Source organism: Schistocerca nitens, chromosome 1, assembly GCF_023898315.1.
Source record: "Schistocerca nitens isolate TAMUIC-IGC-003100 chromosome 1, iqSchNite1.1, whole genome shotgun sequence".
Classification (NCBI taxonomy): domain Eukaryota; kingdom Metazoa; phylum Arthropoda; class Insecta; order Orthoptera; family Acrididae; genus Schistocerca; species Schistocerca nitens.
Window position 1 is genome coordinate 1,132,137,944 of NC_064614.1, and position 7,958 is coordinate 1,132,145,901.

Sequence of the window (7,958 nt, forward strand, 5' to 3'; positions counted from 1 at the left end):
CTGCGATACGCAAATGATTAGCTTTTCAGTGCATTCACAGTAGGTTGGCGCCGGTGGCGACACCTACAACGTGCTGACATGAGCAAAGTTTCCAACCGATTTCTCGTACACAAACAGCAGTTGATCGGCGCTGCCTGGTGAAACGTTGTTGTAATGCCTCGTGTAAGGAGGAGAAATGCGTACCATCACGTTTCCGACTTTGGTAAACGGATTGTAGCCTATCGCGATTGCGGTTTATCGTATCGCGACATTGGTCGAGATCCAATGACTGTTAACAGAATATGGAATCGGTGGGTTCAGGAGGGTAATACGGAACGCCGTGCTGGATCCCAACGGCCTCGTATGACTAGCAGTCAAGATGACAGGCATCTTATCCGCATGGCTGTAACGGATCGTGCAGCCACATCTCGATCCCTGAGTCAACAGATGGGGACGTTTGCAAGACAACAACCATCTGCACGAACAGTTCGACGACGTTCGCAGCAGCATGGGCTATCAGCTCGGAGACCATGGCTGCGGATGAAATCCTGCCTCGGACATGGATGTGTGTGATGTCCTTAGGTTAGTCAGGTTTAAGTAGTTCTAAATTCTAGGGGACTGATGACCTCAGATGCTAAGTCCCATAGTGCTCCGAGCCATTTGAATCCGGGCCCGCCGCATAGAAGGAAAGCACGTTGCCACTCAGCTAAGCAGGCGGACGATATGTGACAAAACTCCTAGGACTGAGCAGTGATGGAACACTAGACCTCTGAATACATAATTAGGCATTTGACCACTTTTTTCCCCGAAACTTCATGGCAGATAAAATTGTGTGCCTGACCGAGACTCTAACCCAGGGTTTCTGTGAGGGTAGAAAGTTAGGAGATAAGATAATGGCGGTAGTAAAGCTGTGAGGACGAGAAGTGAACCGTGCTTAGGTAGCTTAGTTAGGTAGAGCACTTGTCCGGGGAAGACAAACGTCCCGACTTTGAGCCTCGGTCCGGCACACAGTTTTAATCTTTCAGGAAGTTTCGTATCAGCGCACACTCCGCTGCAGAGTGAAAATTTCGTGCTGTACTTTTTTTCAATAACAATTCATTTAGTTATACAGGGTGAAAAGTATTTAAACCGACAAACTCTGGGAAGTTGTAGGAAACATCAAAACAAATATTTTCCCCTAATGTCAATTTATCCTATGAGGAGTATTTAAACCGGCAGAGAAAGATTTCTCTGGCAGCAAATTAATTAAACCAACGAACACTTTTCCATTTTTTTATGACCAAGAGACAACACATTAACACAACCCAAATTCAATTACAGTATATTTTCAAAAATGCCTCCATTGACACGTAAACAAAGGTTACACCGTCGGATTATGTTCCGTCTGACACGGGCAAAAATCGCAGAAGTATCCTGAATTGTTCCTGCTGCTGCTACTATCCGGGTAACCAGATCCTCTTCTGATGCAACAGGAGTAGCGTATAAACAAGGTTGCCCATCTCTCCCTACACAAAAGAAGTCCAGAGGAGACATATCAGGGGATCTAGCAGGTCATGATAGAGGACCACCTCTGACAATCTACGTTCCTGGGAACCGTCTGTCCAGGATCCGACGCACACGACAAATGAAATGTGCTGGCGCTCTGTCATGTTGGAACCACATGCGTTCTTGTAGGGAGCGGGACGTCTTCCAGCAATTCTGGCAGTGCTCTATCGAGAAAATTGTAATAGTGTCTGCAATTTAATGGCCTAGGTAGCAGATACGGCCCAATTAAACAGTCCCCAACAACACCGACCCACACATTAACGAAGAACCGCACTTGATGAGCGCTAGTAACTTTGGCATGCGGGTTATCCTCACTCCAAACATGCAAATTGTGAGTGTTGAAGACTCCATCACGCCCGAACGTTGCTTCATGGGTAAACAACACAGAGGATGGAAATGTAGGATGTGTATCACACCGTTCCAGATACCACTGCGAAACCTGTGCTCTGGGTGGATAATCAACTGGTTCCAGGTTGTGGACACGCTGTAAGTGAAATGGACGTAATTGCTCTCAAAGGACTGTTCTTACATTCGTCTGATTCTTCCGCATGTTACGTGCAATTGCACGAGTGCTGACTGAAGGGTCCTGCTCCACATGCTGCAAGACAGCTCCTCAAATTGCAGCGTTCTTACCGTGCGACGGCGTCCCTGTCCAGGTAATCTGCTAAATGACCCGGTCTCACGCAGACGTTGGTACACAACAGCAAAGGTCGTATGATGCGGGATACGGCGATTAGGATATTGTTGTTGATAAACCCGCTGTGCAGCTCGTCTGTTGTGGTGCGCTACGTAGTACGCACCAACCATATCAATGTACTCAAAAAATGGTTCAAATGGCTCTGAGCACTATGGGACTTAACATCTATGGTCATCAGTCCCCTAGAACTTAGAACTACTTAAACCTAACTAACCTAAGGACATCACACAACACCCAGCCATCACGAGGCAGAGAAAATCCCTGACCCCGCCGGGAATCGAACCCGGGAACCCGGGCGTGGGAAGCGAGAACGCTACCGCACGACCACGAGATGCGGGCCAATGTACTCACTCCAGGTGTATCGCTCCATTAGTAAACAGAGACAATGCACCACTACACTGGTGGACAGCAGTTGCCTACAACTGAAGAGCGTAATATGCCCTTTAACAACTGAAGAGCGTAATACGGCCTCCACCGGTTTAAATAATCCTCCTAGGAAAAAATGACATTAGGGAAAAAAATTTGTTTTGATGTCCCCTACAACCTCCCAGAGTTTTTCGGTTTAAATACTTTTCACCCTGTATAGTCTCCCCCAGTAAGGTGGGTAAAGCCGTCGCACTTAAAGGAGATTATGTTGAAAAATAGAACTTTGTACCCTAAAGAGTGCGGAATAATATGGATATTGGAATCCTGAATAAAATTTATTGCATTGCTTATTGAACGCCCCTCGTAATAATGCCGTGAAATACGATGAGAGCAGTACCGTGATGCAATCGCCAAGTTTCAGGGATAGCACAGTTAAGGAATCTATCAAAATAAAGGTATCAGAAAATTTACACAACTGGCCATTAAAATTGCTACACCAAGAAGAAATGCAGATGATAAACGGGTATTCATTGGACAAATATATTATACTAGAACTGACATGTCATTCCATTTTCACGCAATTTGGCTGCATAGATCCTGAGAAATCAGTACACAGAACAACCACCTATGGCCGTAATAACGGCCTTGATACGCCTGGGCATTGAGACAAACAGAGCTTGGACGCCGTGTACAGGTACATCTGCCCATGCAACTTCAACACGATACCACAGTTCATCAAGAGTACTAACTGGCGTATTGTGACGAGCCAGTTGCTCGGCCACCATTCACCAGACGTTTTCAGTTGGTGAGAGATGTGGAGAATGTGCTGGCCAGGGCAGCAGTCGAACATTTTCTGTATCCAGAAAGGCCCGTACAGGACCTGCAACATACGGTCGTGCATTATCTTGTTGAAATGTAGGGTTTCGCAGGGATCGAATGAAGGGTAGAGCCACGGGTCGTAACACATCTGAAATGTAACGTCCACTGTTCTAAGCGCCGTCAATGCGAACAAGAGGTGACCGAGACGTGTAACCAATGGCACGCCATACCATCACGCCGGGTGATACGCCAGTATAGCGATGACGAATACACGCTTCCAATGTGCGTTCACCGCGATGTCGCCAAAAACGGATGCGACCATCATGATGCTGTAAACAGAACCTGGATTCATCCGAAAAAATGACGTTTTACCATTCGTGCACCCAGGTTCATCGTTCAGTACACCATCGCAGGCGCTGCTGTCTGTGATGCAGCGTCAAGTGTAATCACAGCCACGGTCTCCGAGTTGATAGTCCATGCTGCTGCAAACGTCGCCGAACTGTTCGTGCAGATGGTTGTTGTCTTGCAAACGTCCCCATCTGTTGACTCAGGGATCGAAACGTGGCTGCACGATCCGTTACAGCCATGCGGATAAGATGCCTGTCATCTCGACTGCTAGTGATACGAGGCCGTTGGGATCCAGCACGGCGTTCCGGATTACCCTCCTGAACCCACCGATTCCATATTCTGCTAACAGTCATTGGATCTCGACCAACGCGAGTAGCAATGTCGCGATATGATAAACCGCAATCGCGATAGGCTACAATCCGTTTATCAAAGTCGGAAACGTGATGGTACGTATTTCTCCTCCTTACACGAGCCATCACAACAACGTTTCACCAGGCAACGCCGTTCAACTGCTGTCCGTGTATGAGAAATCGGTTGGAAACTTTCCTCATGTCAGCACGTTGTAGGTGTCGCCACCGGCGCCAACCTCGTGTGAATGCTCTGAAAAGCTAATCATTTGCATATCACAGCATCTTCTTGCTGTCGGTTAAATTTCGCGTCTGTAGCACGTCATCTTCGTGGTGTAGCAATTTTAATGGCCAGTAGTGTATTATTAATGTTGTTATTGGCATTGGCTGAAGTTGAATAAATTTCTTGATAAGCATAATTGTTATACAGCAGATGCTATTAATTTCAAGCTCTGACATTTATCTGAATCTAAAAATTTGTGAACACCCAGGATGTATACACACTAGCCGCCACTGACAACGTGCAGGAATGTTGGCAGCAATGGTCACGAGAATGTACGTTTCGCAAGAAGACTGGGCTCCGGATGGCCATGCGGCACAACTTAGAGGGAAGACCATCGTGTTTGGCGTACGGCTCTGACGCACCTTAACGCTTCTGCAGCAACGACTGTTACAAATCGGTTACTTCAAAGACAGATCCGAGCCAGATGACTGTAGCGTCCATTTCACTGACGCTAAACCACCGGCATTTGCGACATCAGCGGTGTCAAGTGAGACCTCATTAGAGGATGGAGTGGAAGTGTGTTTTTTTTTTATGAAAGCTTCTTCGGTATCGGTGCCACTGACGGCCGTGTGTTGGTTGGAAGAAGAGGACAGCTGAGGACCTGCAAGCAACCTGTTTGTGTGCTGGAAACTCAGTACCTACATCTGGAGTTATGGTCTGGAGTGCTATTTCGTATGAGAGCAAGAGCACTCTCGTAATTTTCCTACGCACCTTGACTCAAATTTGTACGTCAATCTGGTGGTTCAACTGCTGTGCTGCTGTTCATGATAAGGACTCCAGGAGTGTTTTCCAGCAGGATAACACTCGCCCACATACCGCTATTGTAACCTAACATGCTCTACAGACTGTCGACACATTGTCTTGGCCTGCTAGGTCATTACATCAGTCTCCAGTCGAGCACATATGGGACGTCATCAGATGACGACTCCAGCGTCTTCTACAGCAGCATTAACCGTCCCTGTACTGACTGAACAAGTGCAACAGGCATGAAACTCCATCCCATAAACTGCCATCCAGCACCTTTACAACACAATGCATGCACGTCCGCATGCCTGCATTTAATACTCTGGCAGTCACAACGGTTATCAATGTATTTCACATTTGGAATGGCTTACCTTGGGCGTACATTAACATGTTATCTGGCCATGTTAATCACTTAAATATTGTACCGAGACGAATGTATTCCTTAAATTTCGTTATTCTTCATCAATTACCAAAGAAAACTGGAACATAATTTTAATTGTATCTTAATGTATTTCTGATGTATCATCTAATATTTAATACTAAATTTCAGTCTCAGTTTTTATTCCTAAACAAAGGATTAATTCTTTTTTGTTTTGTCAGAACAAATATACTACTTAGAATATAAATTTGTAACTCGTACAATATCAAATGTGATACTAGTTACTCAATTACTAATTATCAAACATCTTCTGTTATTTGTTGTAAATTGCTGCAATTTTTATACTGCAGCCTCATATGCATTTAGGACTTTCCTTGATCTTAGTTATCTTCATTCACATTCGCTAAAAGTGTATGTCACAAAGGTCCAGACATGTTCATTCACAGAATCTTTGGAACAGAATGAAACTGTACTTACAAACATGGTTCAGTAGTGTACTGTAATTTTCTCTCAATCTGTACCAAATACAACGTGAATTAGTGCGTTGCTCCAAGCAGAAGGCGCCATGGCAACAATGACTGAACTGAGTTTTCCATCTGCACAGCGTAAGGCTATACTGATGTGACAGGAGACGAAACAAAACGACAGTGGCAAAATCGGTTTGTTTCAACCACTAAACACTGAAAAAACTGCCCATGTCTATACTGATAAACGGGTTGAACCATCATGTCTGTCTCTTCCATGTTCGAACCAATTTTGATACATTTTTTACAGGTAACTTGAGCGCAGTTTGGGGCAACGTATGGGATTTATTTCATCACAATCGTATCACCGAAAAAAAGTCCGCCCCCGGTAGCTGAGTGGTCAGCGTGACTGAATGTCAATCCTAAGGGCCCGGGTTCGATTCCCGGCTGGGTGTTGTGTTGTCCTAACCATCATCATTTCATCCCCATCGACGCGCAAGTCGCCGAAGTGGCGTCAAATCGAAAGACTTGCACCAGGCGAACGGTCTACCCGACGTGAGACCCTATCCACACGACATTATTATACCGAAAAAAAAATAGCATGATTATCTAAAATCGTCGTATCTGTCTGTTTGTATGTTTGAACACGCTATAGCCAAAACTGTTAGACGAATTTTCGTGGGATTTTCACATGGAACTTGAGAGTAGCTTGGAGCAACATGTAGGCTTTCATCAAAATCGCATCACGTAAAAGAAGATTTCGTAATTTAAAATTTTATCAAAACTTCCTGGCAGATTAAAACTGTGTGCCCGACCGAGACTCGAACTCGGGACCTTTGCCTTTCGCGGGCAAGTGCTCTACCAACTGAGCTACCGAAGCACGACTCGCGCACGGTACTCACAGCATTACTTCTGCCAGTACATCGTCTCCTACCTTCCAAACTTTACAGAAGCTCTCCTGCGAACCTTGCAGAACTAGCACTCCTGAAATAAAGGATATTGCGGAGACATGGCTTAGCCACAGCCTGGGGGATGTTTCCAGAATGAGATTTTCACTCTGCAGCGGAGTGTGCGCTGATATGAAACTTCCTGGCAGATTAAAACTGTGTGCCCGACCGAGACTCGAACTCGGGACCTTTGGAAGGTAGGAGACGAGGTACTGGCAGAAGTAAAGCTGTGAGTACCGGGCGCGCGTCGTGCTTCGGTAGCTCAGTTGGTAGAGCACTTGCCCGCGGAAGGCAAAGGTCCCGAGTTCGAGTCTCGGTCGGGCACACAGTTTTAATCTGCCAGGAAGTTTCATATCAGCGCACACTCCGCTGCAGAGTGAAAATCTCATTCTAAAATTTTATCCTCACCAATCTTATACATATACGAAAGTAACTCTGTCTCTTACATTCTCATGATTATACCGCTGAACCGATTTCGATGACATTTGGTATGGCGATAGCTTGAACCACAAAGAACACCACAGGCTGCTTAAGAAAGTGTTGTGTACAAGTAAGAGAAATATTGAGGTTCAGTTACAAAATCTATGACAGCGGTGTATGTCCAGAGGACTTTCTAATAAGGATAGATTCCAATACCAAAGAAACAAGGAACAAATAAATACAGTGAGCTCAGGACAATTAGCCTTTTCCACATGCAGGCATAGTTGTGGTAAGAATTTTTAATAAAAGACTGGGAAAGGCAATGGGCGATAATCTGTATGAACAGCAGTTTGCTTTTACATATGAATGAAGATGGTATCTGTTCTTTTGGACATGTCCAAAAGAACAGATACCATCTTCATATATATAGTTAAGACTCACCGGCCATTTGACCATCTTCATCTGTGCGGATGCACAAACAGTGCCCGAACTCTTACGGGAGTCGGCGGTAAAGCCGCTAGTAATGAGTATGATGGGCAGGGGCACTAGGAATATAGTGCGGGACATTAAGTTGCGAATGTGGGTCTCACGGGAGGCGTGCCAGAGATAAGTCCCTGCAG

General features: G+C 45.5%; 1 non-coding gene across 1 annotated transcript; it reads left to right on the forward strand.

The window, feature by feature from the left end:
• The first annotated feature begins 7,168 nt into the window (after nucleotides 1-7,168).
• Nucleotides 7,169-7,243, forward strand: Trnap-cgg (transfer RNA proline (anticodon CGG)). Its single transcript has one exon. It is a non-coding gene; the product is annotated as a tRNA-Pro (tRNA).
• The last annotated feature ends 715 nt before the right edge of the window (nucleotides 7,244-7,958 follow it).